The sequence below is a fragment of the Alexandromys fortis genome, unplaced genomic scaffold (genome assembly GCF_014885135.2).
Source record: "Alexandromys fortis isolate MF-2015 unplaced genomic scaffold, M_Fortis_MF-2015_v1.1 scaffold_96, whole genome shotgun sequence".
NCBI classification, from domain to species: Eukaryota; Metazoa; Chordata; class Mammalia; order Rodentia; family Cricetidae; genus Alexandromys; species Alexandromys fortis.
In genome coordinates this window covers 3,749,583-3,762,056 of record NW_026068053.1, presented here as the reverse complement: position 1 = coordinate 3,762,056, position 12,474 = coordinate 3,749,583, and the positions used below count along the sequence as shown (strand labels likewise).

The 12,474-nt window shown below is 44.6% G+C and overlaps 1 protein-coding gene across 7 annotated transcripts in view; it reads left to right on the top strand.

The window, feature by feature from the left end:
* The window catches only part of Rnf152 (ring finger protein 152), a 74,532-nt gene that overhangs the window by 50,079 nt on the left and 11,979 nt on the right, over window positions 1-12,474 (top strand). Inside the window, exon 3 of one of the 7 annotated variants that reach the window (XM_050119736.1) lies at window positions 6,138-6,260. The exons of the other annotated variants lie outside the window; for them this stretch is intronic. The gene's annotated coding sequence lies outside the window, so the exon portion shown is untranslated. The remainder of the gene's footprint in view (window positions 1-6,137; window positions 6,261-12,474) is intronic. 7 annotated transcript variants of the gene reach the window in all.

The following is a 12,474-nucleotide window of genomic DNA, read 5'->3' as shown; positions in this document are numbered from 1 at the left end:
GAAGTATGTTGTCATTGCTCTGTGTGCACTTTCACATGCACATGCACCCACACACATGTGTGCCATCCCCAAGAAACAGAAACAACAGGGTGGGCAGGTCCCGAGGAGCAGCATCCAAGGGTCTTGCTTTTCACACTGCTGTGACAAAGTAACCAAAAAACCCACTCAAGGAGAGAGAGGTCGTCTGGTTCACAGTGTGTACATCCACTGCAGCAGGATGGAGGATGGAGAGAGAGGTCGTCTGGTTCACAGTGTGTACATCCACTGCAGCAGGATGGAGGATGGAGAGAGAGGACATCTGGTTCACAGTGTGTACATCCACTGCAGCAGGATGGAGAAGTGGCCGCTCACATTGGGTCCAAACTCAGGAAGCAGAGAGTGATGATCGGGGCTGCTTAGCAGCGGGCCCGCTCATGTTTCTGCTATAGATAGTGTCTTGGCGGTGCTACAAATGTGCCATGATGTTCTAAGTGTCCATGCCATGAGAGCTGACTTACAACATCTTTGTTGGTAAGAAAGCCATATTGTGGTGTACTGAGAAGCTAGGTGTATTGTTACCCAATTGCTATTTGGTTATTGAAAGGATATTTTTGTGTATTGCCAGGCATAAAATGGACTCTAAATAAATAGAAGGTCTTCTAAAATCCCACCAATGCTCTGAACTAACCTGAAATACTCTGAAAGTGAGTTTGAGGCTGAGTATTGTGTCTTAATTTCAAGAAAACGAATTGGATTTTATATGGCCTTTATGTAGAGCTAAAGATAGCTCTAGATAATGAGACACATATATACCACACACAGACTAAATTTAGAATATTGAGGCCAGGGAAATGACTCAGTGAGAAAAGTGATTGCCACCAAGCCTGACAATCTGAGTTTGATTCCTGGGACGCACATGGTGAAATGGAGAACACACACACACACACACACACACACACACACACACACACACACACACTACTCATACATGCATATATATATGCACACAAATACACTTGCAAACACACACAAATACACATACATGCATATACACATACACAAATACACATGCAATTTTTTTTTAAAGACAGGGTTTCTCTGTCTAACAGTCCTGACTGTCCTGGAACTAGCTCTGTAGATCAGGCTGGCATTAAACTCACAGAGATCTACCTGCTTCTACCTCCTGAGTTCTGTGATTAAAGGGGTAAAGGGGTGTGTCAACACTGCTCAGCCCTACACTTGCAAATTTATCACACACACGTACAGAAACATATACTCACATATATGTATATATACACAAATATGTATACATGCTTAAATTTGCATACAAACATACACATATACAAATGTAGAGTGATCGTAGGCTCACATTTAAGTTTTTGCCTCCCAGAATGTTGAGAATTATGCTGCTAAGATCTGAGAATGAGTGAACGTCAGGCATGCATGTGCACACTGCTGTTACCTGACATACGAATGCCAAGTCTGCATCACGTCCCAGGTGGGCAGGCTTCTTTCATGTGTGAACATGAGTCTGTTTACAGTGCTCAAACTAAACACACAGAGGAGTCAAGATACTGGCGTCTAGCTTCTCCTTTTTCCTGCTGCAATCACAGCCCCATACACGCAGACGAGGGAGTTCTACAGCCTGCAATTGTCTCTGATTGGCACAGATGTCTGGTAATCCCCAGGAAGCCTTGCAGGTATATTCTTGCAGGTATCAGCTTCTGTGAGATGGGCAGAAACAGCGTGCTCAAGGCATAATCACTGTAGACTTAAAATATCCATGAAAAGTCTCTTCCTTTATTACTGTTTGTTTTTTCTAAAAGGCTTATTATGAAGTTATGTTTCTTGCCTGTCTAGTAATCCCCTTGATGAACTCTTAATATTACCTAAGGAGAGCAATAGTACAGAGGCCATTTTCCAGTAGTTGCCTAAATCTCACATAGAAATTAAGGTTTCAGTTAGCAGACAGCTTGAAGACTCAGTGCACCGTGTCTGTCTTTGCACATCCCTTGCAAAGCTCTGCTCCCTCTGTTTTCCACCACATTGACCGCCTCTCTGTGGGCACTGTGCACACAGCTCACCTCTCATCCTTGATATGTAATGGCTCCTTTCCTTAAAAACACTCTGTTTCCTCAGAGAGACTCAGATCACCCCTATTCCATTTCTACAGAGCGCTTCCCCATGAAACCCTGTAGCTGCGCTGCTGCAGCAGCCCCTGTCTGGTGGTGTCCGTCTCCCACCTGGGTAGGAGTGAGCAGCAGCCCCTGGCTGGCACCATTGCCCACGCTCCCTGCCTGGTGTCATTGCCCCTCCAGTTTTTTTGTGAGCGAACTGTCAGCAGACTCCTCGAGTACTTAATTTCAGTGCCAATGCCTTTGGGGACTCTGCAGCTCCAGTCGGAGTCTTAACTCGAGCTATGAATCATGAGTGCTGGGGGAGGCAGGGAGACTGCAGCAGTGCTCTCAGTTCAAAGGGAAGGGTGCTCAGGATGCTTTGCGGAGCAGCCGGCTTGGAGAGGCCCGAAAACCACCAGCTTTACACCTTTCCCTTGTTTTCAGTGTTGACACTGAATGTTTTTTGAGTTAGTTTAAAGGAGTTTTAAAATGTGTGTGTGTGTGTGTGTGTGTGTGTGTGTGTGTGTGTGTGTGTGTGTATTAAAAGGGTCTTCACAAGCAACTTGGGCTGGTTTGTTTTGTAACTCAGAGCTTCCCCTACTCGCTTCTCACTGTACTCCCAAAGCCTCTTTTTGTCATGAATCATACATCTAAGAATGTTTGGTGTCTTTGGCCATTTACACAATATTCTTATGCATTAGTCAGGGATTTCCAGAAAGATGAGACCAATACAAGATGACCACAGAAAGGTGATAGGGAACGGGATGATGACTGAGATGGTGTGGTACTCCACCACACTGTACTACTGTGTGGAATTGAGACTAACGAGGCTGTCTCCATCTTCTCAGCTGCCTATGGCTGCCACAGCCATGGAAGGCATTGCAGGCTTTGTGTTCCTATCATGAGCGATTTATCTTTATGTCTCTGTGAAGCACCACTAAATAAAGAATTTCCTTTGATATGCAATTATCATGAATCCGTATCCCTGCCCACGTTATTCAATAGTCTAGATTGTTCTCAGTTAATGTATTTCTTAGTGTTTGGCTATCCGATATGAGGAAAACTGTAGGTGTCAACATGGCTGGATCTAGAAACACCTAGACCTTTGGTAAAGTGGAATGCTGGTTAACCAGGTGTGGTAACTCATTTCTTACACCAATGTCCAGCCTTCAGGAAGCTAAGGCAGACTGGTGATTTTGAGTTCAAGTCCAGCTGAGGTTGCAAAGTGAGACCCTGTCTCCTCACTGCCACCCCAAAGCAGTATGGGTGTCAGAGGGTGAGGAGAGCGATGGGCTGATTAGGTGGGCAAGACTGTTCCCTAGTACAGCCGGGAATCCAGTCATCTGGTAGCCAGGGAGAACAGACACAGACGGTGTGTGGTTCTTGTTCACTTCCCTGCTCCCTTAGAACTAAAGCACGCTTTTTCACTGGCATGGAAATTCCATGGAAAGGCCCAGGCGGCGAGCTTTCTAGCCTTCTGACCCTGGGTCTGACTCCAGCAGTCCCCAGTCCCTGGGCTTTCCACCACTGTCCTCAGCTTTCTGACCTTAGGACTTGGGCTCCGTGCCAATTATGCATCCCCAGCATCTTCATTCTAGAGGTGGCCTGTCAGCGGACTTCTCAGCAGCGTAATCATGTGATCCAGGTCTCTCTTCCCTACATATTGGTGTCCATCCCTAACCAATATGTCAGACTTGCATGTCAGACCAGTGACAGCCGTTGTGAATGTTCTTTGCTCTAATCTGAAGATTTCCTACCTGCGGAACCATTTTGATGTGTTGTACCTGTAAGGCAGTAATGGTGCATCTCTGAGCCTTCTTACTTTCAAAACGGAATGCAAAACTGCTCTGGAAATACTTTGCATCCTGTAACTGCCACTGAGACCACCTGATAAGCTGGCTGGGGACAGATGTCTCCAAATAGAACGGGAGCTAGGCTGGCAGGGATTCAGTTCCTTGGTGCTCTTGTTTTATTAGAGCTATTGGTAAGGGGAAATTTTTTCCTATCCTGTCTTAAGAGCAATGTTAGGGGCCTGTGAATTAAACTGGCAAAAAAGAAGAATACAAGAGAAAAATATTTGTTTAGACATCCAACTTGTGCTAAGCGATGTGTGAGTGAGTAACTGGAAGGGTTGGCTGGGTGAGAAATTATGTACCTGGTTTAATAGAGGAAACAGCACCAGGGAACAATGGGAAAGAAAATGAAGGGAGCTTGGTTCGGAAGGACAAAGGGGTTTCTAAAAGCGTGGATGGGAGATGAGTGTGACAGTGGTGGCTGGGACCTGAGACGCAGCCGAAGGGATTGATAAGTTATTTACCCTTTGCCTCTGTCCTGGGGCAGGAACCGCCCTAAAATGGGAATTCATGGCAGGATCTCTCAGTTTTGTTTCACTTTTAGACAGATGAGGGATGCTCCAAGAAGGCTTCATTTTAATGCTGACCCCCAGGCACACTTGGCTTGAAAGAACCTTGTACGTGACTGGAGGTTCTCTGCCGGTCACTGCAAAACTCACTCTCTATTCCTTGTTCGTGACTGCCTCCCCATCCTGGCATTGCTGGATGTACACTGTACCAGCACTGCATTCCAGATGCTGGAACCTACGAAGAATTTGGGGGATTTTAAAACTTTTGGGTGGCCTGCACATTATAGGGACTATTAAAGTCCGTAACTAGAGAGGTCTTTGGTCTCTGGGAGCTTGAGCTTGCCTTTGGGGCTGAGCCCCACCAACCCATGCATGATTCTTGTCTGTCAAGTCATTGCACCCCAGTCTTCAGCAGTGAGTCAGCCTTGGCCTTGGGGTGTCTTCAATCCCCGACTTCACACTGCCTTAAAGTCTTGCATCTGCGTGGTTTGTGGGCCCAGAGCCTGCCTTGCTTCCCGGGATAATGCTTAACGAGATAAGGAAAACCCCAGTGTCCTCCCCTCCAACTTGCCTGGCTCTTCACAGTGGCTCCTTGAGGTCCAGTGTTCTTCCTGTTCCTGTTTCAGTAGTCTGGCTAGCTCCTTGTATAGTCACTCACATGTACACGACAGTTGAGAAAAGCCTCTTCAGTTTCGTGCCTGCCGGTCCTCTGTCCTGTGCTTCTGGGAGCATGGCTCTTCTCTTCAGGATTCACATACAGGCTGAAGCAGGCAGGACATTTGTTTGCCATAGTGTCCCCAAGTGCCTTGAAGGATGCTTGGCATGGTCCTCAGTGGACATCTGTTTCCTTGTGCGGACTTCCTTGTTACAGGGGTGTGCGAATCCTTGGTAAGGCCGACCTTGTTCTCATCTCACTGACTTTACCCATTTGCCAGACTCATTGGTTACTTGATGGAGTTGATTGTTTTTCATTTGTTCTGGGGCCAGAATCTTCTATCACCCTTCCCGCTGGGACTCCGGGGCTCCCCCGGCAGTCTTTTATAGCTATTCTCCACCATCGGCAACATCTCCTGTTACTAGGATGTATAACAAACAAAGACAGTGTAGAGTGATGGGTAAATATATACCGAACAGGATGGTGGTTGAATGCCACGTGTAACCTTGGCCTCCTGCAGGACCCCATGGTTATGCAGCCTCTTCTTTTCAAGGATGGTTTGAATTACTTGGGGTCACAGGAATGTCTTCCTTGATCCAGGCACTAATCAAATATTAAAAGTTTGTCATAGTTTCTGGACCCCAGCTGGATGCATTCTTGGCCGTGGCCACAGTATCTGACAGAAGCAACTTAAGGGAGGAAGGTTTGTTTTGGCTCCAGATTCACAAGATCTCAGGCCATGCTTATAGGAGGGGCATGATGGAGTTCATAGTGGTGTCCCTTCTGTAACAGCTTCTCAAAACAGACTAGAAAGCAGACAGAAACTTGGAAAAGCCTGCCCCCAGTGACCTGAGAACCAAGCCCGCCTCCTAAAGGCTCCACAGTCCAGCAAACTAGTACTACCAGCTAGGGAACAACACTGTCATTGTGAGCTCCCGGGGCATCCCATAACAACTTCTAATGTAGGCCTCATAAATAGCTTAGATGCCACTTCCCATCTTACATATATATGCATTCTTTGAAGGTCACCAACATAATCTTCCTGAATTATTGCTGGGTATAAAAGACATGGAATGAACAAGCAGTATGGAAGACGGCTATGCTGTTGGATTTCCAGCCATATGCCATATGGTGCTTTTACTACAAGGTAGGGTACCATCTAGTCCAGAGGCAGTTTTCCTAAGGTAGCATGGCATTTTTAAGAGTAGAATTATATCTAAAATAAATTCTATCTTCTGTTTCAAATGGTATTAATTGTTGGGTAGATAGTCAAAATCATTGACCACTGTAACTTGTGTAATGCTGAATTTTGCTCTAGTGGCTAGGTATCTAGTGTACAGTATACTTTGTAGTATGCTGTAATAAACTGTGGCTAGATCCGATGTGTTTTTCTTTTGCTAACTTGACTTTTACAGAATGCAAATCAGGTTGAGTCAAATCACCTCTGGCAGCCATGGCTGCTTGATAGGTTAGGTTTCTTAGTGAGAGGCTCATCATGTACTATTTCAGGGCCCCTAGGCACAGCACGTTCTTGGTTCCATGCCGTATACAGGGAGGCAGGTAACTAGGCTGTGGCCAGGCCAGTAAGTGAGGTGAGTGAGCTTCAGGAGGCGGAGCTTGGCTGGAGGAAGGTCACTGGGGGCAGTAAGCCTCACAGCTGCTGTGTCATTTTCTCTTCCTGTTCAACCACTGGAATTCTACCACACCCTCCCTGCCCCTGTTACCAGCTAATCACCAGCATTCCTCCCCATTTTCTATCATTGTACTCTCTAGACTCTGGGCTTCATCATGTATAGAAACTCAGAATGTTCCAAGGGGGAAATGGTACAAAGATTGGAGCTCATGCCAGTGGAAGCCTCTATTGAACTTTGTCAATATCCAGGACCCACTGCCTCACTCCGTTAAAGCATTGGCCGTGGTTGGACCAAGTAGACTGTTGATACATGAAGGGTCCTTGTCCTGGAAGGATTTCCCCCTGCTGCAAGAAAACAAGAAATCAAGGACATTACCGGGCCATTTCCATTCTGTACACTGATTGGGGCATTGGCTATGATACAGTATAAGTTAGCAGCCTGGCCAGATAAAATGCAATGATAATTATTTTACCCAATCTCATTTCAAATATCTCCCTCAGGCATCATGTAACTAGGCTACCTCAGAGAGATAAGCTTTTTCAGTAGGAAAAAAGAAAAGCAACATAGTGTGGAATTTAATCTTTGAGATTTCTTTCAATGCTACCATTAAATTTAGGTCCTTGTAGAATGCCAATTGTGCTAAGTATAGATTGGGTGGATGTAACTAGTATCACGCTGTGGTTCCACAGAGGCCTCCTGATTTGCCCTGTGGTCAAGGAATGGATAGGAACGTCTAACTGTGAATGGAGTAAGCCGACCTGGGTTGTTTAGTTCGTCACATCCTACTTATGCACAGGTTCATGTGCCTGGACTTATACAAAGCTATCAGAATTGTCAAAGTTCCCTGTTACAGACCTTTGCTATTTCACCTCTCACTAAATTTATTCAAATATATTACCACACCTGTATTTTATAAACATGTACAGATCACATAGTCCCCCCTAAAATCTTATTTTATAAATCTGCCAATAATATAAAATTGTTCCGGATCCCTGATACCAAAGTTTCCTAAAGCTAATGTAATTAATATGCAATGAAGATATTGGTCAATCTGCATAGTGTAGACAAGATACTGTGTGTGTAAGCAGGTACTGTTTTATGAGGTCAGGCTTGAACGGAAGTCTGTCTTGTAAGCTGTAATGTTCTGGAAACACCTTGCCTGGCCACTGCTCCTCATTGTGTGGTCTCTTTTCCTCTTTGATCTCTACTTTATGTTCTTTGAAGAAATAAATTGCAGTGACATTTTAAAAAATTGGTCCAATATATTTTAGCCTATACTTGTTCTTGTGCATTCTACCAAAGTACTCTCGTTCCTTTTAAAATTTAATGAGGATTTTATTTGAGTATCCAATCTTGCTCTCAAAGAAGGCAGTGCCAAACACAGATTCCCAAGGCAATTGCTAGTGTGCATATTTGTATAGCACACTTGACAAGACCTTTGAATATCTCCTCCAGCCCGAGCGGGCAGAGCTCCTGCTCCCTGTCTTGGATGCTGGTTTGCTTCTCTGTTCACGACAAAGGAGGAAGAGTGTGTCACCCTCAGCTTCAGGGCACCGCCTCATGGATTCTCCTCTTTCCACCTAACTCCTCACCGCCATCACTAATTAGAGTCCAGAAAAGAGGCTGTGACACCATACGGGTTGGCTGAGTGCAGAACCGAGCAGGGTATAAGTTAGACACGCCGCTGTCAAAGAGGCTTTCAGGGTTGTAGTATTAAAGAATTGTGCTCCCACTCTGCCTCTGTGGAACTTATTTGGACAGAGTTGGAAATTGAGTGGTATAATCCAATTTTAAGGAAACTTAACACAAATTAAGTGAGCATTTCTCTGAGCATAAATTCATAAATCAAATTGCAGGTTGACTTTATTGAAAAATGATGGTGCTGCAGGCCTTGGAGCAGAACCAGGAAGAATGCTTGCATTTTCTATAGCACGCTGTTCAAAATGGCAGTCCTCTGATAAACAGAAATTCCCTGCTCGTCTGCTCTGAGCAGAGAGGTGAACTCACTTGACCTTCAGCCAGAATGCCACCATCTCTGCTTGACTGATGAGGTCACAGGATAAGAAAAGTTAAGTGGCTTCCCTGGTGTCACAGTCAGAGGTGATAAGAGACAGAGAGGATTTTATCTGAGAGAGCTGGAGAGACCAAGTCTACCATGCTTTGCCCTCATCAGACTGTCCCCTGTTATTACTTAGCACATGATCTAAAGACTATGGAGAACAGGAAACTGACAGCTTTGATATTGGTGCCACAAACATTCGCCTCCAGCTACATTTACAGCAAGGGTAAGGAAAGACTTCTCAGAAAGCTTCAGGATTCTATCATTTTAATATTTTTCTGTGATTTTTTTTCTGCTACCATAGCTCAAAGTATCCAAGCCTTCCCTGTGTGCACATTCACATCCGTGGGTCAGGCTTCGCTTTGATGTCTGTCAGTGAAGTTAACACTAAGAGTAGCTAGGACTGAGATTTGTCAGCACACCTTGGGGAGTTTTGGATTTGCTTTAAGAAAAATACATAAATTATCCTGGGTACAGCATTAGCAGAAGTGTCGCTGGACCCACATCTAGCTGCTCACAAGCTCAGTAAACAAAGATCTGGGAAGGAAAGCAGTCACTTTTATTCTGAGTCAGGCATCTTGAGAAGATGCTGTATCATCAAAGGTGCTGGAAGGGTTTTTTACAGAGAGGGAAAAAAGAGGAAGACAAATCGCAAGAAGGCTAGAAGACCCCAAGGTCTTCCTTGTTAAGGGCACATGTCTCCCTCTTTCTTTTGAGCTTCCATCAACCTGACCTCCTAGGGCTTCTTCCTGTAGTTCCTTAAGCAAACATCACTTTTGCAAAGTCCACTTCACAGTAATTGACGTAATTAAAATTAAAAGTCAACGAGGAGATTAGATAGTGAGGACAGTGTCCTGCTCTGATGTGACTGGAAGCTCACCGTGTTATGGGTTTTACCGACTTATAGAAAGATTATTCAACAGTAAGCATCATAATCATTTAGGCGTGGCTTCTCTTTAGGAGGAGAACCATAGGAAGGGTAAGTAACCTTGCATAGGGCGAAGGGGAGACTATGCCACCTCTTCAGGGTCTTCATTTCTGCATTCGGGATCTTTCATGGCAGCGATGCACCTACTTTCCTCTTTCTAATTTCTACACAAGAACTTTCCTGAGCCCACGGTTCACACTGCTGTGATTATCATTCTGTCCGTCAGTCTGGCATTGACTTTCCCTGTACGGTTTAAATACCTTGCTAGAAGCTGCAGTGGAGTATATCCTAAACAAATGTCATCTCTACTTCTCTTGGTGACACTGTGCTCTTAACAAGGCTTTGTTTTGACATCTTGACTCTTGCAACCTCTTCATTGCAGTAATTGCCCGGCTCTACTCTATGTGAGTGAGATCTCCTATGAAGAAGCCCTGTCTGTAAAAACTGATTGACCAGTTAGGACTGTAGTGGTATGGACAGGGAGGGACACTGCCATTCTTCCAGAAGCTAATTGCCTTATCTTAGGTTAGTTTTAGCCCTGAACTCAATTCCTTTCCCCCTCTGTCAAACTAACATCCTATAACTATCTAATGATAGTCCATCTAGTGTGACAGTTGTCCAGGCCATGACTCCTCTCTGTCTAATGTGACAGTTGTCCAGGCCATGGCTCCTATCTGTCTAACATGGCAGTTGTCCAGGCCACGGTTCCTTTCTGTCTAATGTGACAGTTGTCCAGGCCACGGCTCCTATCTGTCTAACATGGCAGTTGTCCAGGCCACGGTTCCTTTCTGTCTAACATGGCACTTGTCCAGGCCATGGCTCCTCTCTGTCTAACATGGTAGTTGTCCAGGCCATGGCTCCTCTCTATCTAACATGGCGGTTGTCCAGGCCATGACTCCTCTCTGTCTAATGTGACAGTTGTCTATGCCACGGCTCCTATCTGTCTTACATGGCAGTCTGCTCATGGGTCCTTCCAACCTGACCCAGATGGATCAATCTTACTCTCAAACATTTTGGTGTTTTTCCATTGCCTACTATAAAACCAAATGCCTGGTATTGTCCACAGCCCTTAGATAGCTGGTGCTGTCTTCCTTCCCTGTGGGATCTGTTGTCCTGTCCTATGGATGAGAACTGAGAGCACAGGCTTTCTGAGAAGGACTTACTTATTTCATCTTTGCCATATTGGGAATAACATGGAGCTTCACTATGTTACTGTGCTATTTCCTTATTTATTTTGTTCATTTATCTGTTGATCATGCTAGGCATCCAATCGAGGGCCCAAGGCATGTTGGGAAGCATCCTAGTGCTGAGCTACTGTTTTCTTTCTTTTGAAGGTGTCTTTGTCAAAGAACAAACATAAAGGAAGAGCAAACACTGTAGATTTCTCTTAGAAGACACCTGTAAGTCTCTGTAGTATTAGACCCAACCCTATAACTGATGTGGAAGGTAGAAGAGTAACTAGACCATGGCTGCAGTGTTTCCTTGGCTCATACTGTTTTCTTAGCAGGAAACAGCCTGCCCAGCCTTCTGCTCTGCATGCATATAGTCTTCTCTATAGTTCAGATTGTCCACTAACATCCTCAATTCCTCCAGTCTTACTGACACGGTGAAACAAAGCATAAGTAGTCAGAACTCTGAGCTCTTATTTGGGGCTCTCTGTAGGCAGACCCTAATTCTTAGCTACAAAGACTAATCTAAAAAGTTGGGTGTAGTGGAATGCACTTGTAGTCCCGGCAATGGAACTGATGTGAGGTGAAGGGCAGGCTCCCTGTAGCTTGCTGACAGGAGGGCTTACTGGCCAACTATGTCTAGACTGTTGGTGAAGTTCTGGGCCAATAAGAGATGCTGTCTCAAAACAAAAGCAGACAGTGGCTATTGACACTTGAGGTTGTCCTGTGACTTCTAACTGCATGTGAGCACACATATATGCTTATATGCCACATAATAGACACTTATCTACCACGTACATGACAGACCACTCAGATTAGTGATTGGAGATATAGTTGACTCTAAAATGGCATTTCTGAATGATGTATTATTAATTTCAGTTTCAATAAAATATTAAAATAGGTGCTTTTAACACACAAAAATGTTTCTCTTTTAAGCAATTAACTTCACCAGTGATTAATTTAATTTGTATTACACATCTGTGGTGCCCTCCTCCCATCTTGTTTGAGGCAAGGTCTCTTGTGTTTCTGCTACAGTGCTAGCTGCCCAATGAGCTGGGCACTTTCATCCCCGCTTCTCATCTCCCTACAGATTGGGAAGCTGGTATTACAGATGTGACTGCGTTCCAGCTTCTGAGATTTCTCATGGGTATGGGAATTTGAAGTGAGGCTGCCAGGCGGGCAAGCACATTTCCCTCTGAGTCAGCTCTTTGGTACAAAATATACTGTTGGTGTTCAAACTGTGTTGCTTCTTTGAGCATTTAAACTTTTTATTTTAACCATATATATCAAAGAGGGTGATTAATTTAATTTCACAAAGGAAATTAAATTAGAAATATAAAAGTTCATGATAAACAGTTTTTTTTTTTTCAGAATCATGACTCATAAAAAGAAGCAGAAAGCATATGGGCAGGCGCTTTAGACCGGAAACAGACCTGGGGAGCCTTTGTTGCAAACTTGAGGCGCTGAGGCGACCCTCAAACCTATTTCAATTTCAATAAGTATCTATGTCTCCCCTTGATACCAGGGCAGTCTATACACCCTTCCCCTCAGATATATAGTTTCTGTTACTT